The following is a 27,428-nucleotide window of genomic DNA, read 5'->3' as shown; positions in this document are numbered from 1 at the left end:
GAGTCAGCTCTTCACATCAGCTGGTCAAAGTATTGGAGTTTCAGTTTCTACATCAGTCCTTCCAATGAAAACCCAGGACTGATGTCCTTTAGGATGGACTGGTTGGATCTCCTTGCAGTTCAAGGGACTCTCAAGAGTCTTCTCCAACACTACAGTTCAAAAGCATCAATTCTTCGGCACTCAGCTTTCTTCACAGCCCAACTCACACATCCGTACATGACTACTGGAAAAACCATAGCCTTGACTAGACGGACCTTTGTGGACAAAGTAAGGTCTCTGCTTTTTAATATTTGTCACAAGAGTTCCAAAACTAGTGAGAATATCCAACTCCCAGCTTGCCCTCTGGTAACATCTTGTATATCTATAATATGCTATCTTAATTTAATAAAAAATTGAAAGGAATAGTGGCCTGAATATCAACCAGTTTTGAAAACATTGAAATTTAATACCTTTTTCTCAATAGTAGATGAAAATTACTGAAACTTTCTGATATAACAAAACTCTATCTCAAAAAAAAAAAACTTGTTTATTTTTTTTTAATTTAAATGGACTTTTAAAAACATTTATTTATTTATTTTTTTGATGGTGCTGAGTGTTGCTTTGCACCAGCTTTCTCTAGTTGCCGTGAGCAGGGCCTTCTCTTCCTTGCAGTGTGGGTGCTTTTCATTGCTGTGGCTTCTCTTGTTGAGGACCACAGGCTCTAGGTGTGTGGGCTTCAGTAGTTGTGGCACATGGGCTTAGTTTGTTCCATGTGGAATCTTGAAGACCAGGGATCAAACCCATGTCCCCAGCATTGGCAGATGGTTTCCCATCCACTGTGCCACCAGGGAAGCGCTTATTTATGTTTTATCTTAAAAAAAAATTAATGAAGAAGGCAAAGTTGTTTTTTTTTTTTTAAACTTTCACTTTTCAAAGAAACAAAGTCTCTACAAGTGCATCATTCTAAAGTGCCATAATCTGTTTTTACATTTTCCACTGACAGACATTTAGGTTGCTTCTGTTTTTTATTTTGAATAATGTTTCTGAGAACTTTTGTGCATAATTGTTTTCTGTGTGTGTGTGTGTGTGTGTATATACATACATATATATATATGTATATATATATGTATATATATGTATATATATATGTTCAATTCTTTGGGGTATATACCTCAGAGTAGCATTACTGGATTATATGGTAACTCTGTGTTTAATATTTTGAGGACCTGCCAAACTGTTTCCCAAAGTGGCCATACTATTATATAATCTCACCTGCCATGTTTGAAGTTTCCAATTTCACCTCATTGTTGCCAGCAATTCTTAACGTCTATCATTTGGACATGGAACAACAGACTGGTTCCAAAAAGGAAAAGGAGTACGTCAAGGCTGAATATTGTCACCCTGCTTATTTAACTTCTATGCAGACTACATCATGAGAAACGCTGGACTGGAAGAAGCACAAGCTGGAATCAAGATTGCCAGGAGAAATATCAATCACCTCAGATATGCAGATGACACCACCCTTATGGCAGAAAGTGAAGAGGAACTAAAAAGCCTCTTGATGAAAGTGAAAGTAGAGAGTGAAAAAGTTGGCTTAAAGCTGAACATTCAGAAAACGAAGATCATGGCATCCAGTCCCATCACTTCATGGGAAATAGATGGGGAAACAGTGCAAAGTGTCAGACTTTATTTTTTGGGCTCCAAAATCACTGCAGATGGTGACTGCAGCCATGAAATTAAAAGACGCTTACTCCTTGGAAGGAAAGTTATGACCAACCTAGATAGCATATTGAAAACCAGAGACATTACTTTGCCAACAAAAGTTCGTCTAGTCAAGGCTATGGTTTTTCCAGTGGTCACGTATGGATGTGAGAGTTGAACTGTGAAGAAAGGTGAGTGCCGAAGAATTGATGCTTTTGAACTGTGGTGTTGGAGAAGACTCTTGAGAGTCCCTTGGACTGCAAGGAAATCAAGCCAGTCAATCCTAAGGGCAATCAGTCCTGTATATTCATTTGGAGGACTGATGCTGAAGCTGAAACTCCAGTACTTTTGCCACCTAATATGAAGAACTGACTCCTTGGAAAAGATCCTGTTGCTGGAAAAGATGGAAGGTGGGAGGATAAGGGGACATCAGAGGATGAGATGGTTGGATGTCATCACTGACTCGATGGGCATGAGTTTGAGTATGCTCTGGGAATTTATGATGGACAGGGAAGCCTGGCGTTCTGCAGTCCTTGGGGTCGCAAATAGTCAGACATGACTGAGCGACTGAACTGAACTGAACTTTATAATAGAGGAGTCATATCTCTTCATAAATTCTAGAGGTTGTAGCTCATTCTAGAGGTTGGTGCTCATGAAAAGTAGGAAAAAAGAAAAAAATCGAGCGTTTATGTTAAAAATTTACATGAATGTGTTGTAATCCGTAATATGCAACTTGTGTTTTCATTAGCATCTTGTGACCCTGTCATGCCAGTTTGGACTCCCATGGCTAATCATACTTAAGGAGCAGAGTGTAACTGATATATTGTACTCCATTTCTATCATTTAACATGAGAATTCCTTTACCTACTTTATGTATTCATTTCTTCATTCAGCAATTATTCATGTCTACATCCTAAGCTCTATGAAGAGAAATTAAGACTTTGGGAAAATAAAAAGGCAGCTTGCTCAGACCAGTTGTCCTGGTACCCTGTCTAGTTATCACTCTGCTCACTTTCAAAAGTGTCCCAATTTGGGGTGGTAAATTATATGGTTACCCACAGAATACATTGAAATTCGTATTTTCAGTAAAATTTCAGTTTGAAGGCATATCCCCTATCTTCGGTATCACTACTGAAGAACTGAAGTGGAAAATGGCAAGTGTGTAAATGACCATGGCTGAGGTTTTTCCAGTAGTCATGCATGGATATGAGAAATGAACTATTAACAAGGCTGAGAGCCAAAGAATTGATGCTTTTGAATTGTGGTGCTGGAGAAGACTCTTGAGAGTCCCTTGGACTGCAAGGGGTTCAAACCAGTCGATCCTAAAGGAAATCAATCCTGAATATTCATTGGAAGGACTGATGCTGAAGCTGAAGCTCCAATACTTTGGCCACCTGATGCAAAGAGCTGACTCATTGGAAAAGACCTTGATGCTGGGAAAGATTGAAGGTAGGCGGAGAAGGGGACGACAGAGGATGAGATGGTTAGATAGCATCACTGACTCCATGGACATGAATCTGAGGAAATTCCAGGAGATAGTGAAACATGACATGCTATAATCCTGGGGTCACAAAGAGTTGGACACCACTTAGTGACTGAGCAAGAAAAAGTATATGAATGACACAATTCTATAGTAAATAAAGATTGAACTCCAAGAAAACAATTCAAACTAGAAGTGAAGATGTTTGGTAATTCAAAAAACAGGATAATACTGATTTTACACTTATGACATGGTATATTTCTACTTTTTAAAAAAACAGTTAAATAAAACCTTTTTTTCCCTCTTTTCAGTTGATTGCTAAGGTTTTAGCAGAAATGTGAGATTAGTTTTTGTATGCAAAGGCTTATGATAAACTTTTAACCTGGCAGAATCCATGAGCTGATAAATAAGTAAGATACAGCTTTTTAACATTCTTTGTTTACAGGGTAGAAAATCTTTTACATGAATTGTTTTAGGAAAAGACTTGGTAGAAATAGGAAAAAACTATGATTAGTAATAGGAAATACTGAATAAAATAATGAAAGGTAACATTCACCAAGCACTTAACTATATTCCAGGCACAATTTTAAGTGCTTTACTTGTACTAACTCATTTATCCACACAAGCCATGATGGTATTATTTTAATCCCAGAAATGAAGAAAATTAGATACAGAATAGTTAACTTGAAGGGCCACTCAACTGGCACTTAAACCAGACTTTTTGGACCTATAGGCTTCGCTTTTAAATATTGCCTGACACTTCTCATGTGTTCTTAGGTGCCCATTTACACTTAATAATCATGATTTGTTATTGTTGTTGTTTAGTCTCTACGTCATGTCCAACTCTTTTGCAGCTCCAGGCTCTTCTGTCCATGGGATTTCCCAGGCAAGAATACTGGGGTGGGTTGACATTTTTTTCTTCAGGGGAATCTTCATGACCCATGGATCAAATCCACATCTCCTGCATTTGCAGGAAGATTCTTTACCACTGAGCCACCAGGGAAGCACTAATAATCACGATACTATCATACATTTTTAGAATATCTTGTGGTTAACTAAGTCCTTGTCTGAATAGTCTGTTATTTTTTTTCCTTCTCTCACCCTCCCCCAGTCTCACTCACACATGCAGACACATGCACACACACATGCACATCACGTGTGTATGGATAGATCTTGTGAAGCAGAACACATTAAGATACTTCATTTTATGGATGGATATGTTTGTGTGCTTTGTCCTAAGTTTTTCAGTTAAGCGGTGGAACAAATGTTGGCTTAAGCTTAGTTCTTTGTAGTCTACAAGCTTGTCTTCTATGATGTAGGGATCACAGAGCAACATGCTGAAATCTTTGTCACATTGGACCCTGGGAAGAATCCTTCTTGGCAACCTAAAAACAAAACCCAGCATGTTCATCCACCTTTTATTCTTGGGTATTTTCCCATTCTATAGTAACTCTGTAAACTTTTTATGCTTTTATGCCATCAAAATTAGGCCGATACCTCACTCTCATTTCCCATCTGTGAAATAGCGGTCATGTTAAGACCTACCTGTATGCTTGTAGTCAGAAATAGTATAACTAACACATTTGCAGAGCACACAAAACAGTGTCTGTCACTCTGTTGTTGTCTCATGTTATGAATAAGGACTGAGTTTTAAAAAATGTGGGCAGGTTGTGAGAAATCATCCTCATTACTGGAAATAACTTCCAATGCACAGGTGCCTCTGATGTCCATAAAACAAAGTATTGTTTCTGTGCTAATTATAGAGAGATGACTGTGTGGATCACAATAAACTGTGGAAAATTCTGAAAGAGATGGGAATACCAGAACACCTGACCTGCCTCTTGAGAAATTTGTATGTAGGTCAGGAAGCAACAGTTAGAACTGGACATGGAACAACAGACTGGTTCCAAACAGGAAAAGGAGTTCATCAAGGCTGTATATTGTCACCCTGTTTATTTAACTTATATGCAGAGTACATCATGAGAAACGCTGGACTGGAAGAAACACAAGCTGGAATCAAGATTGCCGGGAGAAATATCAGTAACCTCAGATATGCAGATGACACCACCCTTATGCCAGAAAGTGAAGAGGAACTAAAAAGCCTCTTGATGAAAGTGAAAGTAGAGAGTGAAAAAGTTGGCTTAAAGCTGAACATTCAGAAAACAAAGATCATGGCATCTGGTCCCATCACTTCATGGGAAATAGATGGGGAAACAGTGGAAACAGCGTCAGACTTTATTTTTCTGGGCTCCAAAATCACTACAGATGGTGACTGCAGCCATGAAATTAAAAGACGCTTACTCCTTGGAAGGAAAGTTATGACCAACCCAGATAGCATATTGAAAAGCAGAGACATTACTTTGCCAACAAAGGTTCATCTAGTCAAGGCTGTGGTTTTTCCTGTAGTCATGTATGGATGTGAGAGTTGGACTGTGAAGAAAGCTGAGCGCCGAAGAATTGATGCTTTTGAACTGTGGTGTTGGAGAAGACTCTTGAGAGTCCCTTGGACTGCAAGGAGATCCAACCAGTCCATTCTGAAGGAAATCAGCCCTGGGATTTCTTTGGAAGGAATGATACTAAAGCTGAAACTCCAGTACTTTGGCCACCTGATGCGAAGAGTTGACTCATTGGAAAAGACTCTGATGCTGGGAGGGATTGGGGGCAGGAGGAGAAGGGGACGACAGAGGATGATATGGCTGCATGGCATCACAGACTCGATGGACATGAATCTGAGTGAACTCCGGGAGTTGGTGATGGACAGGGAGGCCTGGCGTGCTGCGATTCATGGGGTCACAAAGAGTTGGACACGACTGAGCGACTGATCTGATCTCATCTGATCTGATCTGATTGTCAATTACAAACATGTATTTGAGGAAAGACCTCTATGCAGTGAATAGTTTGAAAAAACACAAAATGTATTTTAAGAAGTTCATTTCCTCAATGAGTTCATACTTTCTCATCTATTAAAAATATATTATTTTTATAAGGACCTGAAGAGGACTGGGGGCTGGCAATGGAGGGCTGATATTTACTGGAGTATAGAGTTTCATTTCTGCAATATGAAAAGTGTTTTAGAGATGGATTCATAGCACTGTGAGTGTTCTTACTACTAAACTATGCACTTGACAATGATTGCGATGGTAAATTATATGTTATGTATATTTTATTGAAATGAAAAACTTAAAAAATACATATTTTGCTCTTTTTTACTCTTCCATATTTCATTCCAGCACAAAATTGTAGAAGTTAAAAAAGATATGCAGGAATAAATATCACATGAATCAGAAAGTTATCAAATAACAAAATTATGTCTGCAATAAAGGAGCCTTGACAGGTAGTCCTTCCCACACCTCCCACCCCAAAAGACTGAATAGAAAACTGATGTAAAAGGCTGATAAGCAGAAGTAAGATAGGCAAGTACTTCATCAAAGAAAAAGAGTACAAACAGAACACAGGTTAAAAATTCACTAGTTAAAAATCCATTCTGTAAACCTGAGAAATTGCCAGAGTTGGATTAAAAGATCTTTTATTTATATGGGTCAAAAATATTGTTTCTTTTCATCTCCTTTTCTTTCTTTTCATTTCCCTTTACTCCCTCCCTCCATTTCTTTCTTGTCAAAATATCCTGTCAAACTTGATTTTCCAATGATGCTATATGGTTTGTTTTGTTTGGTTCTATCAAGCTAGTCAGCTAAGACTAACTTTTGTTTGTTGTGCCACAAAAAAGTAAGAGCAACTCTTAGACTACAGGCACATGCATTTATAAAGCATTGTCAGGCCATTTTCACAGCAGGGCAAGTAAGCAAATTAAGGTGTTCTCTAAGGAATTCTTGTCTGTGACGCTTGTACTTTGGTATAGTATTCCTCCCACTGTATTTAAAAATTTATTTGTATGTATTTACTTGAGTGAGGGCTTCCCTGGTGGCTCAGAGGTTAAAGCGTCTGCCTGCAATGCGGGAGACCTGGGTTCGATCCCTGGGTTGGGAAGATCCCCTAGAGAAGGAAATGGCAACCCACTCCGGTACTCTTGCCTGGAGAATCCCATGGAGGGAGGAGCCTGGTAGGCTACAGTCCATGGGGTCGCAAAGAGTCAGACACGACTGAGTGACTTCACTCACTTATCTATGTCAAATTAGAAACTAAGTGAAATATGTTTGAAATCTTTTAACCCAGTTTACTAATGTGTGTGTGTGTTTATTTAAACCATTTACAAATTCATATCAGCTTGGGCACTGAAGAAACAATAAATGCTAAATGGCAATTCTTAACATATTGGGGTCATAGACCCTTTTGAGAGTGTATTCAGAATACCTATGAACACATCTAATATTGCATGCAGTTTTAGGTTATCTGGGAAGTTTTTAGAACACATTCATATAGCCTGTGAACTGCTTGGACACCGTAAAACCTCCTAGACTAAGAGAAACGAGAAAATAGAAGGAAGACCTTGTCAGAGATTCAGATGAATAACTTTCTAGACCAAGAAAAAGCAACTAATTGCTTTAAGTGATGAAGTTTTTAAGAATTTATCTTTAGAATACATTTTAATACTGTGTGGTTTTAGCACATAGTTATACAACATTTAGAAAAGTTAAATTATATATATATATATATATAATTGATGAATCACGGTCTCTTTAGTTTTGTACATTTATTCCATTCCACAATTATATTCATGTATATAAACATGAAAAACTTTATTTTTGGGGGCTATAAAATCAATGCAGATGGTGACTGTAGCCATGAAATTAAAAGATGCTTGCTCCTTGGAAGAAAAGCTATGACCAACCTCGACAGCATATTAAAAAGCAGAGACGTTACTTTACCAACAAAGGTCCATCTAGTCAAAGCTATGGTTTTTCCAGTAGACATGTATGTACGTGAGAACTGGACTCTAAAGAAATCTGAGCGCCGAAGAATTGATGCTTTTGAGCAGTGGTGTTGGAGAAGACTTCAGAGTTTCTTGAACTGCAAGGAGATCCAACCAGTCCATCCTAAAGATCAGTCCTGGGTGTTCATTGGTAGGACTGATTTTGAAGCTGAAACTTCAATACTCTGGCCACCTGATGCAAAGAGCTGACTCATTTCAAAAGATCCTGATGCTGGGAAAGATTGAGGGCAGGAGGAGAAGGGGACAATAGAGGTTTGGATGGTTGAATGGCATCACCAACTCGATGGACATGAGTTTGAGTAACCTCTGGGAATTGGTGATGGACAGGGAAGCCTGGCGTTCTGCAGTCCATGGGGTCGAAAAAAGTCAGACATGATGGAGTATAAACATGATATAAACATGCATCCTTGATACCCTGTATGATTTGAATAAATTTTTTACTTTTTAATCTTGTTTAGGTCATGGGAAGTATAGTTCTGAATATGGAGAAAAACTTTTTCATTTCATCAAAATTCAGAACCTTCTTTATAGCCTTATATCTTGATGAAATTTATTCATCAAGATCCTTCTATTGATAAACAGGTGTTGAAGTCTACCCAACAAGACCAGCCAAGAAGATTAACTAGTGTGATAGGTCTTAGATGAAAAATATACATTTAATCACTGTGTATACTGGGATCTACTGGAGGAAGCAGTTGGATGGTAGATCACACTTCTGGGTTGTGTTTTAGTTAGGCTAAAGCTATAAAGTACCACAAAAAGACAAACCAATTTGAACCAAGAAGTATTGGATTCTGTGTATTTTTAACTTTTGTGAGATGTGGCTCAGGAGAAATATTTCTTGATAATATCATGTAAATTGAGGTGTAAAAGGAAAGAAAAGCAAATAGAAATATTTGAGAGAAAATAGAAATTGAAAGAAAGATTCTATATTAATAATAAATGTTAAATAAATCTTGGAGGACATATTGAATAGCTTCTTGCTACCATAGTTCTAAAAGGGTTGCTTCCTACAAAAGGAAGATGACAATAAAATCAGGAGTTAATACATGGAACTGAAACCTAAACCACTAAATTTGCCTGATTGCTTAATAATTTTCTACCAAATACTAAATTTAAGGTTAATAAATATTTGTTAATATTTTTGGGGTGACTGGAAAAAGGATAGAAATGGTATGTTTATTTTTATTTAGTTTTTTAAATTTTATTTTATTATTTAACTTTACAATATTATATTGGTTTTGCCATGTATCAACATGAATCTGCCACAGGTATACACGTGATCCCCATCCTGAACCCTCCTCCCTCCTCCCTCCCTGTACCATCCCTCTGGGTCGTCCCAGTGCACCAGCCCCAAGCATCCAGTATCGTGCATCGAAACCTGGACTGGCGACTCGATCATAGGATCTTAAAAACAAAGGTGTGGGAGAAATGCAATAAAATCACAGACTAAAAGGATGTATACATATATGCTTGTTTTTGTGATATTTTGGTATTTCCTTAAAAATTATGATAGAAATAAAAACTGTTTTTAAGAGACTGCAGATGGTGATTGCAGCCAAGAAATTGAAAGATGCTTGATCCTTGGAAGAGAAGCTATGACAAACTTATACAGCATATTAAAAAGCAGGGAGCTATCACTTTGTTGAAAAAGCTTCATTGTCACGGTCTTTGTAGACCGGGACCTGGGGACTGGAGTCTACGAGAAGAGAGATGCAGGAAACCCAAGTCTCGAGTGAAACAAGGGTGCTTTATTTGCAGAAATGCATGTTTATATATCTTCATACAAGGCAGCTATAGGCAGTAAAAAAAAAAAAAACTGTTCAAAAACAGAGCCAAGCAAATAACAATCTTCAAAGGGCCAGAAAGCATTCCATATCTTGAGTAAGAGGGGCATAACTGAATAGATTACATTTAAGTAAGGTCACTGAAGGGAGTCACTGAAGGGAGTCCTTGAAAGGAAGTCAAGCAGGTGCCCCTTCTCATGATCTCAGTCTTCAGAACTGCATGCAGCTGTGCTCATTCCTGTTTTCCAGAAACTGATAAGGAATAGAGAATCCTTGAGAAACGGCGCACAAAAGATAAGAATAATATATTGGATCCCTTAAAGCTGAACGTCCCCTGACAATTCCCCCTTTTTTATTTTTTCACAATTGGGGAGTCACTGTAGATACTTTTATGAAGGCCCTGAGCAATTGAGTTTATTCAGTTTGAACCATTTTAGTTGAAAGGCATTGGTATACTACAAATATTATCACCAGGACAATTATCAGTGTTATAGTTCCAGATCCAATACTATGTGTAATGCTTTGAAACCATTCTTGAGGGTCCAGCCCAGATAATTGATCAGTCAGCTGTTCAGCTAAGGTTTCCAAATAGTTGGAAGAGGGTAGACTTTTAGAGAAGGTTTCAAAATTTTCCTTTTGCAGCAACTGTACATTTAAGGAGGTGTTATTATGTATATCTTGCAGATGAAATTTGATTTGTTCCCAATTGTAAGCACTATGGTTGAATCAAACAGGAGTGATACAAAATTCAGTAGAATTCCAATCACAATTTAATAATTTTTTTTTTGTAAATCTATTAATTGGTCTCCAACCCATAGGATGGCTGTTTTTAATTTCTGAATTTTATCCTGAACTTCTTCATCTATCTGAACCTGAGTGGCCCACATAGTATGAACATCTTTAGTCCAATTTTGAATAAAGTTTTGTGTTTGAATTGAAGTTTGTAAAGCAATGCCTGCGACAGTAGCAGTGGTGCAAATGGCTATTAACCCCAAAATGCCAAGAATTAACCATCCAATGAATCGCTTAGATTGTTGGAGTAATTTAGTGAGTAACCGGGAAGCAAGTGCTGCCATGGGACCCTCTTCCCAGGGTTGTTGGAGATCTACTGGTATCCACAGACCACATCGAGATGGAAGGATCAAAAGGGATTCATTTTTTAGAGAAATAGAGGAATTAAGACAAGTATACAATATGCAATCTATACAGGTCACAGAATGTAAAGTCTATTAAATTGTAAGTTTCTTATGGCTATAACAAAAGGAAGGGGAACACAAGCTTGTATAAAATATATGATTATAATGGAAAGAATAATTACTATGACAACAACTGGTCTCTGTGAAATATCTAGTCCAAGTTCCAAGTTTTTCAGTACTTGCAGCAAGTTTTCAGATGTCCCATTGTTCAGGCCCAATTTGTTTATTGAGGATGATTTGAGGGCGAGAAGGTGCCATTTTGCCGTCAAGCCAGCCAAAGAGTCCTTTGTCATGGAAGTGTTTCGTTGAACTGTTGGTAATCTTCTATGCTACTTGAGTAACATAATCACATATAGTACTATTAATATCATCTGAGCAGTTAGATAGCCATATACCATGGGGTCCCCAATCAACAATGGTATAATTGGCCATAAACATTAATTTCCCTGATTTAGCTTGACATCTATTCCAATAAACAGGAGTATATTTAAAGTCCTTATAAGTAAACCCCTTACATTCCAACTTTTGTCCTTTTCCTAGAGTTTTGGTAGTATTGACATGGTTTTCATAAAAGGACAGGGCAGTAAACAGTCCAAGCAATGTGTGGAAGTTCTTTTTTGGAAGCAGGATGAAAGCCTACATTTGTTGACTTAACATTAATACATAATTCTGCTGGGCCCATGCATAAATGAAGGATTTCATAGCCTAGAGAAATGTTAATTAGTCTTCCTTCTTCCTGAGGATGAGAGGGCCCCTCAAAGCTCCAAGGAGTGGGCATATGTGTTGAGTCATTAGTGGATACGACTGGTTGTATATCTGTCCATTCTGCAACCTGCAATAAAGGGGGGTTAAGTATATAAGCCCAATAAGTGTGATTAATCAAGTCAGCCTAAGCAGGGGAAGCAAAAGCAAGCAAAGCAAGCATACCGACAAATATTTTCAGGATTCTGAGGCATTCCCTGTTGAGAAACCAGATTTTTAGCTTGATTAGTAAGGGCTTTTATGTGTCCCCAAGTAGGGAAATCATAAGGTCGATGACGTCGAGTGTGGCGTTTCTTGGAAATTTTTAAAGCATCCATGGCTTGTACTGGAAACTCCTCCTCCTAGGGATTTCGCCATTTCTTCTCTTTCTTGAATGTTGGTGGCTCCCCTGGGGCGGATCTTCCAAAGAGGGAGCCAGCTGATTTCGTTGCATCCATCTGGCGAAATACAAGCATACCCTTTTCCCTGTAATATTAATTTTCCAGATTTTCATTGTTTAGTCAACCCATCTTGATACCAGATGGGCAGAGGAAGGGAGGTGTCCTTCAATGCCTCAAAATGTTTTTCTGCTTTTGTCAAAATATCTCCTTGCGGTAAGTTTAAAAAATTTAAAACAAATAAAGCTGTATTAACAATAGTTACAGGCTTAAAGAATATGTTGCATTGGAATTTAGTAAAGTGCTCTGGATAAGGAAGATAGACGTGTTCCTGTGTATTCCCCCCTTTTTAATTTTTTTATTTGTAGTTTCAGTGTGTGATGTGTTTGTTTAACTATGTCTTGTGTTTGTGGATTATAAGGAATGTTTGTCATATGTTTCATAGAGAATGAATGTAAAAATTGTTTGAATTGCCTAGAAATATAGGCAGGGCCATTGTCTGTTTTTATAGAATTAGGTGTTCCCATTACTGCAAAGCAAGCTAACAGGTGGGTTATAACATGTCATGTAGCTTCACCTTGGAGAGGTGTGGCCCATATAAATGAAGATTTTGCATCAATCGCAACATGTAAGAAGGAAGAGGAAGAAAGTTCAGGGCAACAAGTTACATCCATTTGCCATAGTTCATTGGGGGGTTGTAATCTTTGAAGACTGATATCTTGTGTAATGGATCAAAGATGTAGGGGCCTACAGGTGGAGCAGTTATTAATGATTTTTTTAGCATGTCAGTATGGAATTTTTAAAATTTGATGTAATGAACCAGCATTATTGTTTAATAGAGCATGTTGTTCTTTAGGAGTAGCAAAAGAGACAAGTTTATCAGCTTGTTCATTGCCATGGGCCATCGGGCCAGGAAAACAAGAATGTGCTCGGATATGGGTAATATAAGTGGGGGAAGTGTGGTTTCTAATAATATATTGTAGTTCAAGAAAAAGTTGTTGGATAATAGATTGATTAGAATTTATGATAGAAGTTTCTATATTTCTTAATACAAAAACTGAATATAAGGAGTCAGAAACTATATTAATAGGATAAGAATGTAAGTGAATAACCTGAATGAGAGCATATAATTCATTTTGTTGAGCCGAGTGAAATTTAGTATAAAAGACTTTATATTCTTTGAGAGACTAGAATGAGGGTTTGGTGTTTTTAGTCCCATCTATATAGAAAATATCAGTTTGAGGTATAGGTCATGGTGTGACAATGCGAGAGATAATAAATTCAGTATTTTCGAAGAAATTCTAGAGTTTGTTAGAAGGATAATGAAATGAAATTTCTCTAAAATATTCTAGAAAGGCTATTTCAAAATTGGTAGAAGTTTGTAATGTGTGTTCAAATTGAGATTTATTAATAGGCATTACAATTTTATGAGGATTGGAGCCAATTAGAGTCTTAGCTCTATTTCTTTCATTGGTAATGATTAGAGCGATCAAGTCAAGATAGGGTGTAAGTGATCTTGTCTCTCTAAAATGGGTATAGATCCATTTTATTGGGTATTTTTGTTGGGTAAGAAGTCCTGTGGGAGAATGGAGAGAGGGGAGTATAAATAACTCTAGAGGTAAATCAAGTCTGCTATGAGTAAGAAACTGTTTTTGTAATTTATTTTGCACCAAACAGAGTTTTTCTCGTGTCTCTTGTGAAAGTGAATGAGGGCTATTTAAATTTGGATCTCCTTTTAAAGTGTTAAATAAATTAGTTAGTTGATAATTTGCTATGTCTAATGAGGGTCTAATCCAATTTATGTCACCTAAAAGTTTTTGAAAATCATTTAAGGTTGATAATTTATCAACCTGAATCTGTGTTAGTTGGGGAGTAATATGTTGTCTATTAACAACAAGTCTCAAGTAATGGTAAGGTGTAGAGGTTTGAATCTTTTCAGGGGCAAAGATTAGTCTAGAAGCTCTTAAGCATTGTTGAGTTATGTCAAACATTTGTTGAGTTTCTAAAACAGATGGAGCCGAAAACAATATATCATCCATGTAATGAATAACAAGAAAGTCAGAAGTTGTTTTCTCACAGGTTTAAGGGCTTTGGCTATATAATATTGACATATGGTGGGAGAATTCATCATTTTTTGAGGTAACACAGTCCATTGATACTGTTTATGAGGCCTGACATGATTAGGATAAAGAAGAGAGAAAGCAAATCTCTCTTGGTTTAGAGGGTGTAAAGGTATAGTTAAAAAAAGCAATCTTGTAAATCTATAATAATAATAATAATATGTCAGTTTTGAGAAATAGTAGTAGGTTATGGAATTTCTGGTTGTAATGTACCCATAGGTTTCGTAGATGTATTAACTTTTTGAAGATCTGTTAAAAGACTCCATTTGCTAGATTTTATTATTATTATTATTACAAAAATGGGAAAATTTCAAGGGGAATAAGATTCCTCAATATGTTATAATTTCAGTTGTGTATCTATAAGTTCTTTAGTAGCCTCTAATTTCTCTTTTGTAAGGGGCCACTGCTTTGTCCAAATAGGCTTGTCATTTTTCCAAGTTATTTTAGTAATTGTATTGTTTGTTTAATGAGCAGTGGCCCCTAGGAAAAATGTGGAATATATATTTGAGTTTGCTGTTGCATAAGTAAATCTCTTCCTATTAAATTAAAGGGTGCATCTATCACATAAGGTCATAATGTTGCAGGCTGGCCTTCTGGTCCCTCACATGGATATATTTGAACACTTTGATAAACCTCTTGTACTTTGGTTTGAGAAAATCCTGCAATTTGGCAAGAAATTCTCTGTATAGGCCAAGATTTGGGCCATAAATGTTTGGAAATAATAGTAATATTGGATCCAGTATCAAGAAGACCAGAAAATCTTTGTCATTAATTTTGATATTTATATTTGGTCATGCATATTTAAATACTATTGATTGTCCATAAGGATTGTTTTTGATTAGTGTTATCAAATCTATCTATCCATATATCATTAGAGGAGTTAATAGAAATGTAAGGTAAAAGAAGTAATTGGGCAATTCTTTTTTAAATGGCTCTTATCCCTACAAACAAAATATCTTTCATTTTTCTTTTTAAAGGTAGCAGCCATTGCTTCAACTAACATTTGTTTCTGAGTTTTTGATTTAAAGTTGTGACAAGCCTTTAAATAATCAATAAAATTTTGGGTCTCATGTACTGGAGTGATAGCTCTGTGGCATTTTTGATTAGCATTTTCATATGTAAGCAGTTTTTTAAATTGTACTTTGGCTTCCTCTCCGATAACATTATGGGAGATAGTAACTTCACTTTCACTTTTTACTTTCATGCATGGGAGAAGGATATGGCAACCTACTCCAGTGTTCTTGCCTGGAGAATCCCAGGGATGGGGGAGCCTGGTGAGCTGCCATCTATGGGGTTGCACAGAGTCGGACACGACTGAAGTGATTTAGCAGCAGCAGCAGCAGCAGCAGCAGCTGCAGCTAAAAAATCAGCATAGGTTTCATTGCTGCTGCTGCTGCTAAGTCGCTTTAGTCGTGTCTGATTCTGTGCCACCCGAGACGGCAGCCCACCAAGCTCTCCCGTCCCTGAGATTCTCCAGGCAAGAACACTGGAGTGGGTTGCCATTGCCTTCTCCAATGCATTTCACTTTCAGGTTTCATTAGGCCCTTGTAATATCTTTGTGTAGCTATCTTTAGCTTTTCTTTAAGAAGTAATTTGATCCCATGCTTCAAGGGCAACTTCTTTCAATTGCTCATGTAACAAAGGAGGGCATTGTATCTAAGCTTTCATTGAATTAAATTGTCCCATATCGGTTAACATTTTAAAAGTAATTTGGTTTGGGGGAGTGTCAGTTTGAGCATTAGAACTGGCATGATCTCGGGCCACATCATGAAACCATATTATCTATTGAAGATATTCTCTTGGTTTAAGAAGAGCTTTTATCAAAATTTTCCAGTCATAGGGAATAAAATTTTTAATAGAAGATGTCATAGAGTTTAGAAGTTCTTTAGTGAAAGGTGAATGAGAGCCATACATAGTTATAGTCTTTTTTATTTATTGTATGTGAGAAAAGTCAATGTCTCCATATTGAGGTATTAGTTGTCTTAGTGCATTAACATTTTTTAACATCAGTTCAGTCCAGTTGCTCAGTCGTGTCCGACTCTTTGTGACCCCATGAATCGCAGCATGCAAGGCCTCCCTGTCCATCACCAACTCCCAGAGTTCACTCAAACTCACGTCCATCGAGTCGGTGATGCCATCCAGCCATCTCATCCTCTGTCGTCCCCTTTTCCTCCTGCCCCCAATCCCTCCCAGCATCAGAGTCTTTTCCAATGAGTCAACTCTTTGCATGAGGTGGCCAAAGTTCTGGAGTTTCAGCTTTAGCATCATTCCTTCCAAAGAACACCCAGGGCTGATCTCCTTTAGAATGGACTGGTTGGATCTCCTTGCAGTCCAGGGGACTCAGGGGTCTTCTCCAACACCACAGTTCAAAAGCATCAATTCTTCGCCACTCAGCTTTCATCACAGTCCAACCCTCACATCCATACATGACCTCTGGAAGAACCATAGCCTTGACTAGATGGACCTTTGTTGACAAAGTAATGTCTCTGCTTTTGAATATGCTATCTAGGTTGGTCATAACTTTCCTTCCAAGGAGTAAGCGTCTTTTAATTTTATGGCTGCAGTCACCATATGCAGTGATTTTGGAGCCCCCAAAAATAAATTCTGACACTGTTTCCACTGTTTCCCCATCTATTTCCCATGAAGTGATGGGACCAGATGCCATGATCTTAGTTTTCTGAATGTTCAGCTTTAAGCCAACTTTTTCACTTTCCACTTTCACTTTCAAACAAGTGGCTTTATAGTTCCTCTTCATTTTCTGCCATAAGGGTGGTGTCATCTGCATATCTGAGGTGATTGATATTTCTCCCTGCAATCTTGATTCCAGCCTGTGCTTCTTCCAGCCCAGCGTTTCTCATGATGTACTCTGCACATAAGTTAAATAGGAAAGGCAAAAAGATCATTGGCCTCAGAGACTTGAGATTGCAAAGCCAGTAAATCAGAAAGCCTTTGCCATAAAGGAGAATGAGTGGATCATCTGTATTCATAAATATGAGTGTGTGTTAGGGGCTTATCATTGTCATCAAAAAAAGTATTGTTGGCTTTAGTCTCAAATAGAGCATCAGAAGAATCATTATCAGATTTATCTTGTCCTCAAATCGAGGGGACTTTTGGTTTCGTGCCCGTTACAAGAGGAGGAGGAGGGCTTGGGATAGCTGGAGCAGGGATTGTGGGAAAGTTTTGAATCATTTTATGTTGCTCTAATTGGGCTTTTTGTAAAGTCTTATCATTTAATTTATATTCGTATAATGAGCGTTCCGCTTGTTGACGAATATCATGGGGGCTAGAATTGCCTAGATATGGCAAGACCATGGCTTTAATGAGGGCCCACAAAAGCCAGAAATCTATTGGAATATTTTTTACCCATCATTTGGCTCATTTAATATATTATTATTGTTATTTTTAACCCGGTTCCAAAATTTAAATTGAAACTGTCTTCATCAGGGAACCAGGGATTATATTCAACTACTGTTTGGGGACAAGCCCTTATCCATTGACGTGAAAGCGAAAGTCCTTGAACCTTAAATAAATGATGAAGTAAAGTAGAAAAGTGATGGGGGCTTTCCAGCCGTTTGTCCCATAACCCCACACTTAGTGACCTCTGTAGGTCCTAACAGTCACTCCGTTTGGTTGCCAAGGGCTTCCACCAGGTCCCTGTTCGGGTGCCACTTGTCACGGTCTTTGTAGACTGGGGCCTGGGTACTGGAGTCTACGAGAAGAAGGACACAGGGTACCCAAGTCTCGAGTGAAACAAGGGTGCTTTATTTGCAGAAATGCATGTTTATATATCTTCATACAAGGCAGCTATAGGCAGTAAAAAAAAAAAACAGCAAAAACAAAGCCAAGCAAATAACAATCTTCAAAGGGCCAGAAAGCATTCCATATCCTGAGTAAGAGGGGCATAAATGAATAGATTACATTTAAGTAAGGTCACTGAAGGGAGTCCCTGAAAGGAATCCAAGCAGGTGCCCCTTCTCATGATCTCAGTCCTCAGAACTGCATGCAGCTCTGCTTTGTGTCCCCATGGACTGTAGCCATGGACTTAAGTCCGCCAGGCTCCTCTGTTCATGGAATTCTCCAGACAAGAATAACTGGAATGGGTAGGCATTCTCTTCTCCAGGAGATCTTCCTGACTCAGGGATCAAACCTGGGTTTCCTGAATTGCAGGTATATTCCTTACTGTCTTAGCCACCAGGCAAGTCTCATAGTCTTCCTTAAGGGTGGTCAAAAATTACCTCTAAATTTACACTTAAATGTTCTAATTATAACAGCTGCTGCTGCTAAGTCACTTCAATCGTGTCTGACTCTGTGCGACCCCATAGACGGCAGCCCACCAGGCTCCCCCATCCCTGGGATTCTTCAGGCAAGAACACTGGAGTGGGTTGCCATTTCCTTCTCCAATGCATGAAAGTGAAAAGTGAAAGTGAAGTCGCTCAGTCGTGTCCGACTCTTAGCGACCCCATGGACTGCAGCCTACCAGGCTCTCCCGTCCATGGGATTTTCCAGGCAAGAGTACTGGAGTGGGGTGCCATTGCCTTCTCCAATTATAACAGCAATAGAAAGCTAATCCATTATCCACCTATAAAGCTTATCAGCTTTGCCTTCAAAATATACTCAGATGCCCACTACTCTTCTCCTTCAGCTCCTACCCAGCATCAAGCCACAGTCACTTTCCTTGAGTGGACCTTCCACTGGACTCCTGATGTGTGTTCACCCCTGCCTCTTACAGCTATTTCTGTTCAAAGCTTCTTTCACTTCTTGTCACTCTTTCTCTCAAAACTCTCTATAAATTGAGTGTTTCTCAAATTTTACAGTGACCAACGCTGGAGAGGTGGAAATTTCCCCCTCTACCTTTCTTGAATTCTTGTTGCTGGACTAATAATAGAATTAATACAAGACAGATTAATAGGAGAAAAGAAACATATTTTAATTCATGTACAATGAGGTCTCAAAAATAGGACCAGACTTAAAAAGTGTCCACAGCAGGCAGCTTTTATACTTTCATATTTTTTAGACAAAGAAACAATAAATTTGTGAGCTACTAACAGGACAAAGAAACTTGGGTTTGGAGTGTTCAGTTAGTAAAGAATCTAAACAGAAGTTGGGCTTGTGGTATTAAAGCAGTAACGAGGCTGGTGTATATAGGCTCTCCTCTAAGTCCCCTATTTCTGGTAATATGGGTGCCCTTCCACCTTCAGATGCAAGCAGGCAGGACCTACCTTTAACACCAGAGATTTATCCAGTGCTTTCAGGGAGACAGAAAGGAGGGTTAGGGTGTCCCTCCTGTGTTGTGATTTTTTAAGTAACTTTTATTTAAACGAATCAAGTGGCATATTTTGGGGTAGCATGGTCTGAGCCCTCAAGAACTATAGGACATACTCTGACTTTCCTGCTCTACTCCACATGTATTTACTGTTACTTCTCTATAATCCGCTGAGTTCTACCATCTGGGGCCTGGCTAGTCCTTGGCTAAGCAAATATGGTCCTACCTAGCCCGTGGCAGCTGACCTGCAAATGCAGCCACAGGCCTCACTCCCTCACTTCCGTTAGGCTTCTGCCCTCTTCGGAGACCTTCCCTGACCACTTCATGTAACACAGTACCTCTTTCCCACTTCTCCCAACCCTCAACATTTTGCTTTACTTTTCTACATAGTAATAACTACAGCCTGGCATACTGTATTAATAAATAAAATACTGTGTTAATACTACATTATTTATATGAATAGTATTCCTACATAATATGTAGTATGCTGAATAAATAACACTAACACTGCATCAATAAAATATACACATTGTTTCCTTATTAGCTGTCTCTTAAAGAAGTCTTATTATTTTGCTTATTATATGTGAATCCCAGGAAGCCAGGATCTTATCTATTTGGTTCACTTATCAATTCCTATTGTCTCAGTCAGAATCTGGAATAAATTAGGAGTTCAATTCAAATGAATAAGTACATATGCACAAATGAATCTATATTTACACTTTACCATATGTTTCTATTATTCCTACCATGTTAGTATGTGCTTTCAGAAATCACGTTAAGACATCATATTCAATGAGGACATGTGGTTAAACTTTTAAAAGCATCTCTTCTATTAAAAATTAATTGTTCTGTTAAGAAACTCCCCTACTCATTATTATTTCAAAATTTATAGTTAAAGCTGGTAAAGTCTTTAGTACTACTTATAGGCAGGTGTTCAAGCTGGTTTTAGAAAAGGCAGAGGAACCAGAGATCAAATTGCCAACATCCGCTGGATCATGGAAAAAGCAAGAGAGTTCCAGAAAAACATCTATTTCTGCTTTATTGACTCTACCAAAGCCTTTCACTGTGTGGATCCCAATAAACTTTGGAAAATTCTGAAAGAGCTGGGAATACCAGACCACCTGATCTGCCTCTTGAGAAACCTATATGCAGGTCAGGAAGCAAGAGTTAGAATGGGACATGGAACAACAGATTGGTTCCAAGTGGGAAAAGGAGTACGTCAAGGCTGTATATTGTCACCCTGCTTTATTAAACTTATATGCAGAGTAAATCATGAGAAAGCTGGACTGGAAGAAGCACAAGCTGGAATCAAGATTGCGGGAGAAATATCACAACCTCAGATAGGCAGTGACACACCCTTATGGCAGAAAGTGAAGAGGAACTAAAAAGCTCTTGATGAAAGTGAAGAGAGAGTGAAAAAGTTGGCTTAAAGCTAACATTCAGAAAACAAGATCATGGCATCTGGTCCCATCATTCATGGGAAATAGATGGGGAAACAGTGGAAACAGTGTCAGACTTATTTTTTTGGCTCCAAAATCACTGCAATGGTGACTGCAGCCATAAATTAAAAGAGCTTACTCCTTGGAAGGAAAGTTATGACCAACCTAGATAGCATATTCAAAACCAGAGACATTACTTTGCCACAAAAGTCCTCTAGTCAAGGCTATGGTTTCCCAGTGGTCATGTATGGATGTGAGAGTTGGACTGTGAAGAAAGCTGAGGCCGAAGAATTGATGCTTTTGAACTGTGGTGTTGAGAAGACTCCTCTTGAGGAGTCCCTTTGGACTAGCAGGAGAGTGTCCAACCAGTCCATCCTAAAGCGAGATCAGTCGCTGGAGTTGTTTCATTGGAGGACTGATTGCTGACAGCTGAAACTGGCCATACTTTGGGCCACCTCATGCGAAGATGTATGACTCATTGGAAGAAAGACTCTGATGCTGGGAGGGATTGCGGGCAGGAGCGAGAAGGGGACAAGCAGGAGGAGTGAGATGGCTGGATGCATCACCACTCGAAGTGGACATGTACTGTTTGAAGATGAACTCGGGAGTTGGTGATGGACAGGGAGGCCTGGCGTGCTGGATTCATGGGGTCCAAAGAGTCGACAGACTGAGCGACTGAACTGAACTGAACTGATAGGTAGGTTACTGTTTAAAGGCAGTGGCTTTCAGCTCTCAATAAGATTATGAACCATGATTTTCCTGAGTAAATTGATGTTTACCTTTGCATTCTGAAACTTTCTTTTTTTCTCTCTCTGTTTTATCCTATTTCATCTTTAATTGCATACCTACATGACCACTGCATTGATTTTATGACCGAATTTTTTTTCACAGAACATAATGTTCAATTTGAGAAATATCACTACAGGGTACATAGGAAATATGTAGAATTCCCAATGATTAGTATTAATGCTGTCACTGCTCATAAAAACACAACAAAAACAAAGAAAAGAAGACTAATGAATGCTACATTAAAACAAAAAAACTTTTGAAGCCAACTACTATATTTTATATCTATATATGATCTGAAATAGGTATACTATGAATATTAAATGAGTATTTGATATACAATATTAGATAAAAATGAAATAATGTGAACTAAAATACGTTCCTAAAAAAGAAACTAAGAGAATTATAATATAAACGTAGAAAACTATTACTTTCAAACTTAAAACATTTAAATGTTACTACATATTTCCCAGTAAGAATTGTAATTCTTAAACAGCTCTGCTAAATTTATCAGATTAATTTGTAACCAGTGGCTGCCAAAAATGAAGTGATAGGAACCATTTAGCGATACAATCATCTCTCAGACAGAATGAAGATATATATTTTTTTCTTCCCCATAAACAAATTATTCCTTGGTTGCATCAATTCTCTCCCAGGAATATTTAGCACATCTTTATTTTCCACTATATGCTTATCTACTACTCTATATAAAATTGGAAATATTTCCTTGTACCATTAAAATAACTTTGTAAAGAGTTAATGTCATCCTTTCTCTCTTGATCCAAATAAACTTTCAGATCCCCATAGATTTATATTCCTAAACTCCTATTTGATTAGTTCACTATACAAACTGCTTCTCCTGCTATTGAAAGCCTTCTCAACTCATCTGTAAGGCCTTGTCCATCATTAGTACTTCTGATGGTCAGGGTTATGCATTAACTTCACCAGGTTATACTATCCAGTTATTCAATAAAATACTAGTCTTAGGAGTTGCCATCAAGTTATTTTGTAGATCAGGCTTCTCTGGCAGCTCATCTTGTAAAGAACCTGCCTGCAATGTGGGAGACCTGGGTTCAATCCCTGGGTTGGGAAGATGCCCTGGGGAAGGGAATGGCTACCCACTCCACTTCTGGCCTGGAGAACTCCAAGGACTCCAAGTCTGTGGGGTCACAAAGAGTCAGAGACAACTGAGCAACTCTCACTTTCTTTATTTTGTAGATATGAATAACATCTATAATCATTGACTTTATGTAAAGGAACTTACTCTGGATAAACTGGTTGGGCTTGATGGAACCAATTTAAAGGTCTTAACAGAGCCTAACCATCCTGCTTGTTCCTGGAGAAAGAAATTCTACCTGTGGTAGGCTCCAGTTCCGCCCAGCAGTTTTCAGCCTGTGCTTCTTAGGGTCTTCATTACGGATTGCAGATGCCTGGCTGGCCAGAATCCCATCCCCAGTTGTGTAACCCATATCTTGAAATAAATGTGTTTATATGTGTGTGTGGTGGGGGGGGGGGCGGTGTGTGTGTGTCGGGGGCGTGGTGGTACATTCTACTAGTTCTGTGTTTTAGATGGAACCTTGGCTGACAAAGTACTTTACCACATTAGTATTTTATGTCCAGCACAACTCTTGTCATTTTGATGGCTGTAGGCCATCTTGACAGAGCTCATCCTCTTCCAGATGTCTCAGCTTGAAATGGTCATCCATCTTTCTTTTGACCCTTGGAAACCCTACCTCACTCCTCCTTACATAAAATAGGAATGACTACCAATCTATGAATCTCCATAGCATTCTATTAAGTGTGACTTGAATGGGAAAGAACAAGATTGCCTTTATGTGAGTTTTTTAAAAAGATATTTCCCTATGACATTAAGCTCTATAAGAATATATCAGCTATGTAATATAGCTCTCAAACTTCACCAACATGCAGTCAAGTTTTAGCAATAGTACCTTATACATACCAGTCATTTAATGAACTAATGAATAATGAAGTGTTATGGATACATTCCAACCCCAAAGAAAGGCAATGCCAAAGAATGCTCAAACTACCTCACAATTGCACTCATCTCACACTCTAGCAAATTAATGTTCAAAATTAATGCTCAAAATTCTTCAAGTGAGACTTCAACATTACATGAACTGAGAGCTTCCAGATGTTCAATCTGGATCTGGAAAAGGCAGTGGAAACAGAGATCAAATTGCCAACATCCATTGATTCATAGAAAAAGCAAGAGAGTTCCATAAATACATCTACTTCTGCTTCACTGACTATGCCAAAGACTTTGACTGTGTGGATCACAACAAACTGTGGAAAATTTTTAAAGAGATGGGAATACTAGACACACCTTACCTGCACCCTGAGAAATCTGTATGCAGGTCAAGAAACAGCAGTAAGAACCGGACATGGAACAACAGAGCTGGTTCCAAATCAGGGAAGGAGTACGTCAAGGCTGTGGATTGTCACCTCCTTGTTTAACTTATATGCAGAGTACATCATGTGAAATACCAGACTGTATGAAGCACAAGATGGAATCAAGATTCCTGGAGAAATACCAGTAACCTCAGATACAGATAACACCGTTTAGGGCAGAAAGTGAAGAAGAACTAAAGAGCCTCTCGATGAAAGTGAAAGAGGAGAGTGAAAAAGCTGGCCTAAAACTTAACATCCAAAAAACTAAGATCATGGCATCTGGTCCCATCACTTCATGGTAAATAGATGGGGAAACAATAGAAACAGTGACAGCCTTTATTTTTCTTGGGCTCCAAAATCACTGCAGATGGTGATTGCAGCCACCAGGAAATTAAAAGACTCTTTCTCCTTGGAAGAAAAGCTATGACCAACCTAGACAGCATATTAAAAAGCAGAGGCATTACTTTGCTGACAAAGTCTAGTCAAAGCTATGGTTTTTCCAAGAGTCATGTATGGATGTGAGAGTTGGATTATAAAGAAAGCTGAACATGGAAGAATGATGCTTTTGAACTATGGTGTTGAAGAGGACTCTTAAGAGTCCTTTAGACAGCAAGGAGATCAAACTAGTCAATCCTAAAGGTATTAATCCTGAATATTCATTGGAAGGACTGATGCTGAAGCTGAAGCTCCAACTCTGCCCACTTGATGTGAAAACTGACTCACTGGAAAATACCCTGATGCTGGGCAAGATTGAAGGCAGGAGGAGAAGGGGATGACAGAGGATGAGATGGTTGGATGGCATCACCCACCTAATGGACATGAGTTTGAGCAAGCTCTGGGAGTTGGTGATGGACAGGGAAGCCTGGCGTGCTGCAGTCCATGGGGTCACAAAGACTGAGAGACTGAATTGACTGATGACATACAGAAAGAGAAGCAAATCTTTGAAGTTATATTGACTTCAGTTTTTTAAAGCCTGGCTCTGTCTTACTAGGTTTGTGATAATCCTGTTGTTTTTGTTGTTATTTAGTCTCTGAGTCATGTCTGACCCTTTTGAGACAACATGGACTGTAGCCCGCCAGCCGGGTTGCCATTTCCTTCTCCAAGGGATCTTCCTGACCCAGTTATCAAACCTGTGTTCTCCTGCCTTAGCAGGTGGATTCTTTACAACTGAGCCCCCTGAGAAGCCCTGTGACAAGTCATAATATTTAAATTTTAATCCTTAGTTTTCTCTTTTGTAAAGTGATGATAACATTAATAATCATTATATTAATAATAAATCATGTAAAAATACACCAGAACAGTGCCTGGCATATTTGAGACTCAATGAAATATAACAATTTTGTAATTATCTTTGATACGTTATTATGCATCAATTTATAAAATACACACTACTGACCAATCAGAGTGAGACAGGCACTTTGGTAAGGCCAGTGAAACATTAAAAAAGATAAATTAATGATTGCTACCATTTACAAGTAGTAGTTATTTTATTCCAGATACTGTTTTAACTTCATATAACACCTTTCTATCTATAACAATTCTAATTGAGAAATTACTCTTATCCCTATTTACCAATTAACAACCATAGACATAGTAAGTTAATAATTCCCTCAAACTACACAGCTAGTTAGTGTTGGAGTCGAGATTAAATGAAGGCAATCTGGTTATAGATTCTGTTTTTACTTCTGTTGCCCCAAGTATTTCCTATGGACATAGATTTGCTTTGCAAGTGACATCTACTCTAAGAAGAGACAGAAAACATTTTCAAAAACAACTAGTAAATAATCAATCTTAAAAGTTCCACAGAGAAGGAAATTCAGAAAAAAATAATGTTCTTCAAATACTTTTAATGCTGCTTGGTCCACATGGTCTCACTCAGGAGACCACATGAGAAGGAATGGAAGCAACCTGCTCTTCCACATTTGACTGACCCCATGTGGGACGCGTTGCTGCCCCTCTGCTTCGTGTGGATGTTCTACCATTGTTATGGGCCCATGAATCAGCACAGGCAACTTAGCCATGTAGACAGGCGGATTGCCATTGTCGCAATGCAAAGAGTTAATGATAGCTCTAATTACAGTGAAATTTTCCAATCCTTTATAAACTAGTTTTTAAAATGAGGTACTTCAATTGTTTATAAAAAGTGAATAATGTCTGGGCTTTCACATGAAGGATATAATTCTATTATGATTGATAACAGAAAAAAAAATTGAGCATGGGCTTTAAAGTTATAGTAGTTTTCTACATTAAGTTTTTTTTCTATGAGGATTTCATGCAGTGTAGCAATAGCTAACATGAGGAATATCTGTGGAAGAGATGGGTAATATTAACTTGTTCTTTTTTTTTTTTTTTTTTAAGCTGTTAAGTAAACTTTTCATGCTAATTCATGGCAATCAATCCTCATGTTAACTTTACAGGGGAATTCATGAGCATCACAGTGATTTCCAGTATGTTAATTTTACAGAGAAAGCATTTTTGAGCATTTTCTTTGCTGCACAGTCAGGCAGAAAATATAGTTGCTGCATGCTAGAAAGCTCACTGCTGAGCAACCCTCTAGAAGAATTTATTCTAGATGGCCTTTTTAATGCTGCTTCCTGCTGATTCAGACTCAGATCAGTGCTTTAGAGGTTTCCCGTAGAGCTCTCCATTCAGTAATTTTTTTTAAGAAAAATTTTCCTGAAATAGTTCTTCATAAACTAATATCTTTAATATACCACTAATCCACTGTTCACTGTTTATAAAATAATTTTACCAATTTTCTATTTCCTCCCCTGCATTTCTGAAGTTGCTTAAGTCTGGCCCACTCTCTTATTCCCAAATACAACTCTTTAAAATTCACTTCTGTCTCTTCCAAATTTAAACAGACTTCTCTGAAATCTACTCTATGTTTAGTGTTCATTATTATAAATAACAATCTTTCTTTAAAGACCCTTCTGTAAATGGCATTCATTCATTTGGACAGTCTTCCAATAACAGCAGTGAATCAAAATCTTTTAAGGCATGGAGTATGGATTATTTGTATTATCTATTTAAATGCGGGACTTGAACAAAAGATTCATACAAAATATGCACTTTTCCTCTGTTTTCTTAATAATTTAAGCGCTGTTTGTCTCCCTTTTTTGTGTGTTATAATTGCATTCATTAAAAACGGAAGCTCATTTCCAGACTAGTTGTATATTTGTCTGTGTAATGAAACATTAAGTACTTTTAAAAGGAACCTAACTGGTTTGTTATTTTG

At 38.0% G+C, this 27,428-nt stretch overlaps 1 protein-coding gene across 1 annotated transcript in view; it reads left to right on the top strand.

The window, feature by feature from the left end:
• Positions 1 to 27,428, top strand: part of GULP1 (GULP PTB domain containing engulfment adaptor 1) — a gene marked incomplete in the record, with an annotated part of 178,528 nt that overhangs the window by 81,589 nt on the left and 69,511 nt on the right. Inside the window, 1 exon segment of the mRNA NM_001079509.2 lies at positions 10,754 to 10,777.

This window comes from Bos taurus, chromosome 2 (genome assembly GCF_002263795.3).
Source record: "Bos taurus isolate L1 Dominette 01449 registration number 42190680 breed Hereford chromosome 2, ARS-UCD2.0, whole genome shotgun sequence".
In the NCBI taxonomy this organism is placed as follows: Eukaryota; Metazoa; Chordata; class Mammalia; order Artiodactyla; family Bovidae; genus Bos; species Bos taurus.
Note: the sequence above shows the minus strand (reverse complement) of the source record. Positions and strands in the feature narration are given on the sequence as shown.